Source organism: Eptatretus burgeri, chromosome 5 (assembly GCF_056783735.1).
Source record: "Eptatretus burgeri isolate ZD-2024b chromosome 5, Ebu_testis_v1, whole genome shotgun sequence".
In the NCBI taxonomy this organism is placed as follows: domain Eukaryota; kingdom Metazoa; phylum Chordata; class Myxini; order Myxiniformes; family Myxinidae; genus Eptatretus; species Eptatretus burgeri.
Genome location: NC_140965.1, coordinates 64,495,076 through 64,505,075, shown reverse-complemented (window position 1 = coordinate 64,505,075; position 10,000 = coordinate 64,495,076).

Sequence of the window (10,000 nt, the reverse complement as noted above, 5' to 3'; positions counted from 1 at the left end):
TCGCCTTGACCGAAAACTGACCAAATTCGCCCCGCGCTCGGTGCTTTATAGTCCGGCAGGAGAACCCACATGCAAATTTCTGGATCAGAACGAGCTCGGGGGTGGAGCCTCGCTCGCCCATTGGACGGAGAAAAAGGGGCGTGAGTCTCCCCTGATCCTCGAGTTTGCAAATATCGATTCTACACCAACGCGCCTGGAGGCGGGGCCAAACCGCCCCGCGCTTGCTGATTGGATGGATCAGAAGTGGGCGTGTATCATTCGTGATCCGTCTTCTCCTCGGAAAGGCCACCCTTTGCAACCGCGGCTCGGCGCGCGTCCCGCACGAGGCCAGGACAGCCTGACGCTCGGTGCCGACAAGCGGTGCGGGAATGGCCGCAGGAGAGGCGAAGGTGGTGGAGGGTTTAAGGTGGTGGTCCATGGCCATGGTGACGTTTGGAATGGTGGTGATGCGATGTTTGCGGGAGCGAGTTGTGAGGGTAAAGGTCGTGGCTGTTGGCGTTGTTGTTGTGAAGCGGCGTTGTGGTTGGTGGTTGTTGTGTGATGGCGGTTGAGACGTGGTTGGTTCAAAATAAAGATAGAACAGAAAAACGGCTATCTTAAAGGGTCGCAGCCTGAATAAATCACATTTATTCCCTCTAAACAATGGGTTTGGGGCTAACTACACATATACTTACAGAGATATCTCACCTATGGGACCTGAATGGTGGTTTGCGAATTTCCTCAACCGCAACAATATATATATATATATATATATATATATATATATGTATATATATATATATATATGTTTGTATATATATATATATATATGTATATATATATATATATATATATATATATATATATATATACATATACATATATATATATACATATACATATATATATATATATATATACATATACATATATATACATATACATATATATACATATACATATACATATATATATATATATATATATATATATATATATATATACATATATATGAGCCTGGTGTTGGCGCAGTGGTTAGGGCAGCGGCTTGGGATCCAAGAGGTCCTGAGTTCAAGCCCCGTTGAGCCACTGAATTAATACACCAGGGGGTTGACTCAGCCTGTCATCCTTCCGAGGTCGGCGAAATGAGTACCAGTATACTGGGCCGGTGTATACCCCGGTTAAAAGAGGTGTACCATATCCCTGTGTCATAAGACGCGACCAGGGTTGCGTCAGGAAGGGCATCCGGCGTAAAACATGTGCCAAATCACTATGCGGATCATAATGGATGATCCGCTGTGGCGACCCCTAACGGGAGCAGCCGAAAGAAGAAGAAGAAGAAGATATACATATATATATATATATACATATATATATATATATATACATATATATATATATATATATATATATATATATATATATATATATATATATATATATATATATATATATATATATATATATTGTTACGGATTCGCGCCCGCCGGCGTGCTGACGGCCACGTAACTCGAATCGCGGCACGTCGCCCACCGGACGGACAATCCAGTCGTGACCCTCTCGGACTAACGCCGGGAACCAGTCACGGGTGGACCTTTCGGTCTCACCGCGATCGAGCCAATCGGCCCCCGCGTGGGATAGGGTTGCTCGCTAAATTCGACCTACCTAAGTACCCACACGGAGGGTAGACCGGGCGATCGCACCTCGCCGCAGGTCGACTTCGGACACGGGCCACTTAAGCGACCCGTTCCGTACTATCGGGATAACCGAGCGGTGTTATCGTCGGCCTCGACGGTTCGATTAATTTTCGGGCGTATTCAGCCCACTACCAACCCTTTACGTGAAGCAAGATGAGGATTCAATGAGAGAAATCACGAAGCGAAGCGGGAAACAGTTCAACATAAAGCACATTTATTCGCGATGAACGGAAAGCACACATATTCAATTCCACCAAAAGCACATAGAAAAGGAAAAGAAACACAATGCAATTTTACACAAAAAGCAAATGCGACAATGCAGATCTAATACCGATTACGCGAGCACACGGCAACACTTATACAATTTTACTTCACAGACGGCGCCGACAACACATACCCAAAACCAAGAAAAAGAACACCCTCAAGGATGAGGCGGGCCTGAGGCCGAGACCGGGTCGGGCCTACCCGTCTGGTGATGAGACGCGGAGCGGCGATGGTGCCTCAACTCCGCGGGCCTCGCGGGCAGTGTCTGGTAGGGGGTGGGAAAGGGGCCCCCTTGGTCGCACTATCTCAGCGCGGGGGGGAAACAGGAGGGGGTTGCTGATGCTCGGGGTAAGGAGGATTTTTACTCTGCCTCGAGTCCCGCGACGAGCGTCTCCACCTCGGCCAGGTCGCGCCGTCGGCCTCCCTGGTGTGCAGCTCCCGGCACGACGCGAGCACCCCCTCGTCTGCCTTCGCCGCCTCTCCACAGCTCCGTCCTCTTCGCTCCGACTCCAACGCACACGACGACGACGACGACCAACAACCAATTCTTCCTCTTCCCAACTCCACCGACTGCGAAGTCTTAACTCAACTCTTGACTGACGAACGCGGTCGCTTATATAAGCCCCGTGGCTTCGCTCTCTCATCTTTGACCCCCTGCCTTCGACCTTTCACCTCGCTCCCCATTGGCCCGAGAAAAAGTGGGCGTGAATGCATTTTGATCCATGAATTTGCATATAGCGACCGCCCTCCAACGCCCTGGAGGCGGGGCCAAATCGCCCCTCGCTCACCGATTGGACGGAACAAAAGTGGGCGTGTGTCGTTTTTGATCCGTTTTTGTAGCGGAAAATCCATGGTTTTGTACACGCTGTTCGGCGCGCGCCCTGCACGAGTCCAACACCGGTACCCACAAGCGGCGCAAGAACGGTGGCGATGCGACGGTTGCGAGGTGTGACGTGAAGCGGCGCCGCGGTGGGTGGTTGATGTTGTGGTTGGTGGTGGTAACAATGGCGGTTGGTCCAAAATAAGATAGTAAAAGAAAAACGGCTATCCTGAAGAGTCGCAGCACGCATAAATGACATGTATTCCCACTAGACAACGGGTTTGGGCCTAACTACACATATACTTACCGAGATATCTCACCTAAGGGACCTGAATGGTGGTTTGCGAATTTGGTAACCACAACACTACCCCCTCCCCTTTTTACAGACCCGTCCCGAGTCGTCAAATTTTCGTGTGCCATCATGTGTAGTTTTCCCCTAGTACATTTTACCTACGGATCCCTGAGTGCGACATTCATGGTATTCGTGTCCCCAAAATAAATAACCTGAGGGCTGCGTAGCTACCTAAACAAACTCACTCACACGGACGACTTAAATAAAATTGCCAGCGCTAAGACATACATGCCGGGGGCGCACTCATATGTACAGTACATCTTAACCTTAACTTACAAATTTTACACTAAACCATGGCCCAGGATCAATGAACTCTGCAAAAGAAAAGCAGTTAGCAGGGAGCCAGGCTGCCCACATGCAGTCTCTGGCTCAAACAATGCAGGTGACAGGGAACGTGGCTGGCTGCTCACACGCAGTCCAAGGCCTTCCCTTTTGAACTGAACGCAGTGAACCACAACGGTGCATGGGCTGCACAAATGCAGTCTCAGTGCCAGCTCAAGTGGCACACGCAATGAACACAACGAATGGATGGGTGAATGGATGGACGCAAACACGGTACACGGGCCGCCACTGCAGGCCCGTGTTGTAGCTGCCAACAGGGCAGTTCTCGCAGCTTGCAAACTGTTGCCTTGATCCTGGCGCACATGGAAATGAACAGGGGGGGGCAAAGCAAAATTGAACGGGGCTGGTGAACGTGGGCAGTGGGCATGGCATGGCAAAGGTAGCAGGCAAACACAGCCGCAGAAGAAGGCCGCTGCAGGCAAACACAGCCGGCAGATGAACTGGCCGGCACAGGCCTTGAAGAAAAACAGCCAGCAGATGAAGTGGCCGGCACAGGCCTTGAAGCAAACACGGCCAGCCGATGGCACAGGCCTTGCAGCAAAACAACAGCTGCCGATGAAGTTGGCCGGCCTCCGCCTTGAAGCAAAACACGGCCAGCCGATGAAGTTGGCCAGCTCTTGCCGTTCAGTGGAGGTTGGTGGAGGGAGTGCGGTGGTGCTGGCCACTTGGAGGGCGGGCTCGGACCTACCTACCTGTCTCCCTCCCAACCTATCGCCTTTGCCTGTCACTGTACATACCCACTCCCTTAATTTGTCAAACCCCAATTTAGCCCCAACTTATTTTTTTTGTTGTTTTTATTTTTACTTCCCCACTATAAATCGTCCCCTAACCCCCTCTATCGTCCTTGTTCGGCTAACCTATCCTGTCACCTAGCCTACTCCCAACCCCTACGTTCCCTTCCCGGAGGGGAATAAGGGAGAGCTAGCGTCCTGTGTCGAGGCCCAACGAAGCCTCAGAATGGCCTCCCCAGAGTTCGGCGATCTTAACACCAAGTGGGTCCAGCGGCCCTCAACGACAGCGAGGGGATGGATGGTGCGGAGGGGTACACTTCCTAATCTACCCTATCCATTTAACCATTAAACTACCCCGGGGCTTTCAACAAGCGCCTCTCGCTTAAACTATTGGTTCTAACAACCGATTCCCGTCGCCTGTGTTGGTGTCCTCACAATTTCGGGCCTCGCCCCCCCAATTTTCTCTCCGTGCCCTCACACGGTCTCATGGCTGGGACACGTGGCTCCCTTTGGCAGGCACGACCCTCTGCCGAATCTCCCGCTATGGCACCCCCGGGCACTACACTGCCTCCGAGCCTACCAGCTCCCTAACACCGGGAGTGCCCCCATGGCACCTCCCCTGAAACGCACACGTGGCAGGCCGGCCTCCCGGGCCCCTTTCCGAGGGTCACCCGTGCCCACAACACTGCCCACGCGGCTAATGGCGCCCGGGCCCCCGCACCAAGCAGGCGCACCCGTGCCCACTACGCTATCCCGGCCCCCCATGGGCCCATGGCCTACCGCGGCCGACTAGCCTGGTGCCCGGGGTACCCACTCAGCGATACTCACCTTTCGCAGCCACGCTCCCAAGCCCGTCAACAGGGCTCCTGCACCCCTCCAAATGGGTTTCGAGCCTACATTCCCACCAACAGCAAAACGACCTCCATTTTTGTTAATTTGACTAACCCAGCTAACTCACTTTACTCTGACCCCGGGGTCCCTTGGGCGGGAGTCACTCCTCCCCCCAATCACTCATCGCACCATGCATTCCCCATTCGCTCCATACACACAGACCCGCTGGCCTCACTCACTCAACATGTACACGTACTCACCTCACAACTCACCAACTCTTCAACACACACACCGCTGAACTCTGCCATCCTTCTAACTACATCCCCTAACTAACTCGTGCTCCCACGTCGTCCCTTAAACTACAGCACGTTCCTTTTAACCTACGTAGCTAAACTACGTCCCCTCTACACATCCACAAGTCTGTCACTGTCTCCAAATAAATCATTTTATTTCCCAACCTAAAGCTCACTAAATCCCTCTACCTAATCCATTCCACGGACTCCATGAGGACTTGCCCCTGCCCCATGAAGTCGGTCTAACTAAGCTAACCCTTCCCCCTAACTAGTTTCCATCCTGTGCCCAGGTCAAGGGGGTCTTCCACCCCTTGCCCAGGAATCCTGTGCACCCGAAAGTGAGGCTTGCCCCTTTTTTTTTTTTTTTTTTCTTTCATGCGCACCACCAGCGCGGCAACTCGCGCTCGCACCTGCCCGTGACGTCATGCAGCTGCACGTGTTCCTCGTCCCTCCTTGGACGGTACCATCCGGCAGAGATACCCCTCCTGCCGGATTCCAACCCCACGTGCAGCCATGACGTCACCGTGCGCATAAAAAAAAAACACAAGCCCCACGTCTCGAGGGGTTCCCCACGCGAACACATGTGCTTTGCCCGTTGGAGCTTAACACACACGATCGCGTGGAGAACCCGTCCGGTCCAAATCCATTTACCTGCCTAAACTTTGTCCGTCCGCGGGATCGGCAAATCCACCGCGTGCGTTTCCGGACCGGGACTTCATTCCCGCAAGCGAGCACGTGGCGGTCTCGTGCGTTGCACAGCACGGACCTCGTGCTCACTGCTGGGTGAACCCGGCACGGTCCCCGAAACAACTACAGCCGCTACTCGGCTTTCTTTCCTCTCATGTCGCCGTCGTCGTCGCCATTCGACCCACGCACACCTGCGTGTTACGACGCTCACACTCCATTCCATCACATTCACCCCGGGAGACGCGGCTGCGTGCTCCCGCATGCCAACCGACATCTCCCTCACATACCGCTCTCTCACACACACGGTCTCCCTCACATAAACCATACGACTCACTCACGCGTGCCTCACTACTCACACAAACCATATTACTTACACACGCGGGGGCACACAACCGCGGTGCCTCACTCACACACGCGGGGGAACTCACCCGCGGTGCCTCATCCACACTGGCCGTTTCATCCACACACACGGCCTCACTCACACACGGTGCCTCACCCACACACGCGGGGGAACTCACCCGCGGTGCCTCATCCACACACGGCGTGCTGGGAAGCACACACTCCGGCACCATCGCCACCACACCACTCACACACGGGGTCGCTTCCACACACGGGGACGCACTCACCCCTTGCACCACACACACAGGGGCAACCACACTGTGGATTCGTGTCCCCACAAGGGTCTTCGGGGCCTCTATACCCCCCAAGCTCTCCGTGCACCCGTTCGCAGCACTCCTCCCCTCGACCTCGCAAAGCACGACCGAACTCACCTGGTCGTGACTCGCCTCAAGGGGGCATACTCCCTCCCCTCGTTCCTGGAGGAGGCCATCCAGGTGCTCGCACTGGGTCTCTACCCAGTCCGCCAGCTCACCCCCATTATCCTCCACTACCTCCGTGTGTGTGTGCGCGTCACTTACCCCGTCTTCATCGTGCAGTCTCTCCTCTATTTTTTTTGTCTCCCGTGTCTCTATACATTTATAAGTTTCTGTTGTCGTCACCTCGTGTCTCGTCTCACACGTTTTGGTCTCCCCATTTAATTTTTCCCTTTCGGTCACAGTCACGACCCTCGCCCAACACGCCCCCCGAATTATTTTTTTACCCGCCTCCACCGCGGGCCTGTCAGCCGTTGCACCCCCTTCCAGCTCGTTTGCTCCCACACGTGGAGTCGCCATTCCCAGCTCCCTGGTCACGGCCTTCATGCCCGCCTGCAGGCATCGGCCCATGTTCTGCGTCTCACCCCGCAGCTTTTTAGTTTCTTCCTTCATGTTTGTTTCCATTTTAGTTTTCATGCGTTTTATTGCGTTTGTGAATGCATCCATCTTTTCGTTTATTTGTTGTGTATTCGCATCCATCCTCGTTGTCATTGCCGCCAGCATGGCGCATAGCTGGGCCATGTCGGGTGCGCTTGGGTGAGCCGTTTCGGCAAGGGTCGGGGGGGAGGGTTTGGTGGAGGGGGGGAGGGGAGGTGTCATACACCGCGGCCGCTGCCGCACCTATTTCGGGCTCTGGGTTCAGTTGGACAGTTCATGTTCCTGTACAACCAACATTTCCTGCACGGGGATTTCATCCTGAGCCATGGATTCTACGCATTCTACATCCATTTCTAATACCCCCGGCTCCCGCTCGCCTTGAGACGCCATCTTGCTTCTCTTAAAGGGTTAATTTGAATCGCTCGTAATTTGGAGGGAATCGGGGGTCGCTTCTCTCGCCCCTGGACCGATTCCCGTGAATTTAGCTGGAGACAGGAGAGCCCGTTTTCCTGTTCTCCGATACCAGTGCCGCGAGGAGGGCGATGGATTTGTATCCCACTCCTGACACCAGTGTTACGGATTCGCGCCCGCCGGCGTGCTGACGGCCACGTAACTCGAATCGCGGCACGTCGCCCACCGGACGGACAATCCAGTCGTGACCCTCTCGGACTAACGCCGGGAACCAGTCACGGGTGGACCTTTCGGTCTCACCGCGATCGAGCCAATCGGCCCCCGCGTGGGATAGGGTTGCTCGCCAAATTCGACCTAAGTACCCACACGGAGGGTAGACCGGGCGATCGCACCTCGCCGCAGGTCGACTTCGGACACGGGCCACTTAAGCAACCCGTTCCGTACTATCGGGATAACCGAGCGGTGTTATCGTCGGCCTCGACGGTTCGATTAATTTTCGGGCGTATTCAGCCCACTACCAACCCTTTACGTGAAGCAAGATGAGGATTCAATGAGAGAAATCACGAAGCGAAGCGGGAAACAGTTCAACATAAAGCACATTTATTCGCGATGAACGGAAAGCACACATATTCAATTCCACCAAAAGCACATAGAAAAGGAAAAGAAACACAATGCAATTTTACACAAAAAGCAAATGCGACAATGCAGATCTAATACCGATTACGCGAGCACACGGCAACACTTATACAATTTTACTTCACAGACGGCGCCGACAACACATACCCAAAACCAAGAAAAGAACACCCTCAAGGATGAGGCGGGCCTGAGGCCGAGACCGGGTCGGGCCTACCCGTCTGGTGATGAGACGCGGAGCGGCGATGGTGCCTCAACTCCGCGGGCCTCGCGGGCAGTGTCTGGTAGGGGGTGGGAAAGGGGCCCCCTTGGTCGCACTATCTCAGCGCGTGGGGGAAACAGGAGGGGGTTGCTGATGCTCGGGGTAAGGAGGATTTTTACTCTGCCTCGAGTCCCGCGACGAGCGTCTCCACCTCGGCCAGGTCGCGCCGTCGGCCTCCCTGGTGTGCAGCTCCCGGCACGACGCGAGCACCCCCTCGTCTGCCTTCGCCGCCTCTCCACAGCTCCGTCCTCTTCGCTCCGACTCCAACGCACAAGACGACGACGATGACGACGACGACGACGACGACGACGACGACGACGACGACGACGAACAACCAATTCTTCCTCTTCCCAACTCCACCGACTGCGAAGTCTTAACTCAACTCTTGACTGACGAACGCGGTCGCTTATATAAGCCCCGTGGCTTCGCTCTCTCATCTTTGACCCCCTGCCTTCGACCTTTCACCTCGCTCCCCATTGGCCCGAGAAAAAGTGGGCGTGAATGCATTTTGATCCATGAATTTGCATATAGCGACCGCCCTCCAACGCCCTGGAGGCGGGGCCAAATCGCCCCTCGCTCACCGATTGGACGGAACAAAAGTGGGCGTGTGTCGTTTTTGATCCGTTTTTGGAGCGGAAAATCCGTGGTTTTGTACACGCTGTTCGGCGCGCGCCCTGCACGAGTCCAACACCGGTACCCACAAGCGGCGCAAGAACGGTGGCGATGCGACGGTTGCGAGGTGTGACGTGAAGCGGCGCCGCGGTGGGTGGTTGATGTTGTGGTTGGTGGTGGTAACAATGGCGGTTGGTCCAAAATAAAGATAGTAAAAGAAACACGGCCATCCTGAAGAGTCGCAGCACGCATGAATGCCATGTATTCCCACTAGATAACGGGTTTGGGCCTAACTACACATATACTTACCGAGATATCTCACCTAAGGGACCTGAATGGTGGTTTGCGAATTTGGTAACCACAACACTATATATATATATATATATATATATATATATATATATATATATATATATATATATATATATATATATATATATATATATATATATATATATATATATATATATATAGATATATATAGATATATATAGATATATATATATATATAGATATATATATATATAGATAGATATATATATATATATATATATATATATATATATATATATATATATATATATATATATATATATATATATATATATATATATATATATATATATATATATATATAGATATATATATATATATAGATATATATATATATATATATATATATATATATATATATATATATATATATATATATATATATATATATATATATATATATATATATATATATATATATATATATATATATATATATATATATATATATATATATATATATATATATATATATATATATATATATATATATATATATATAT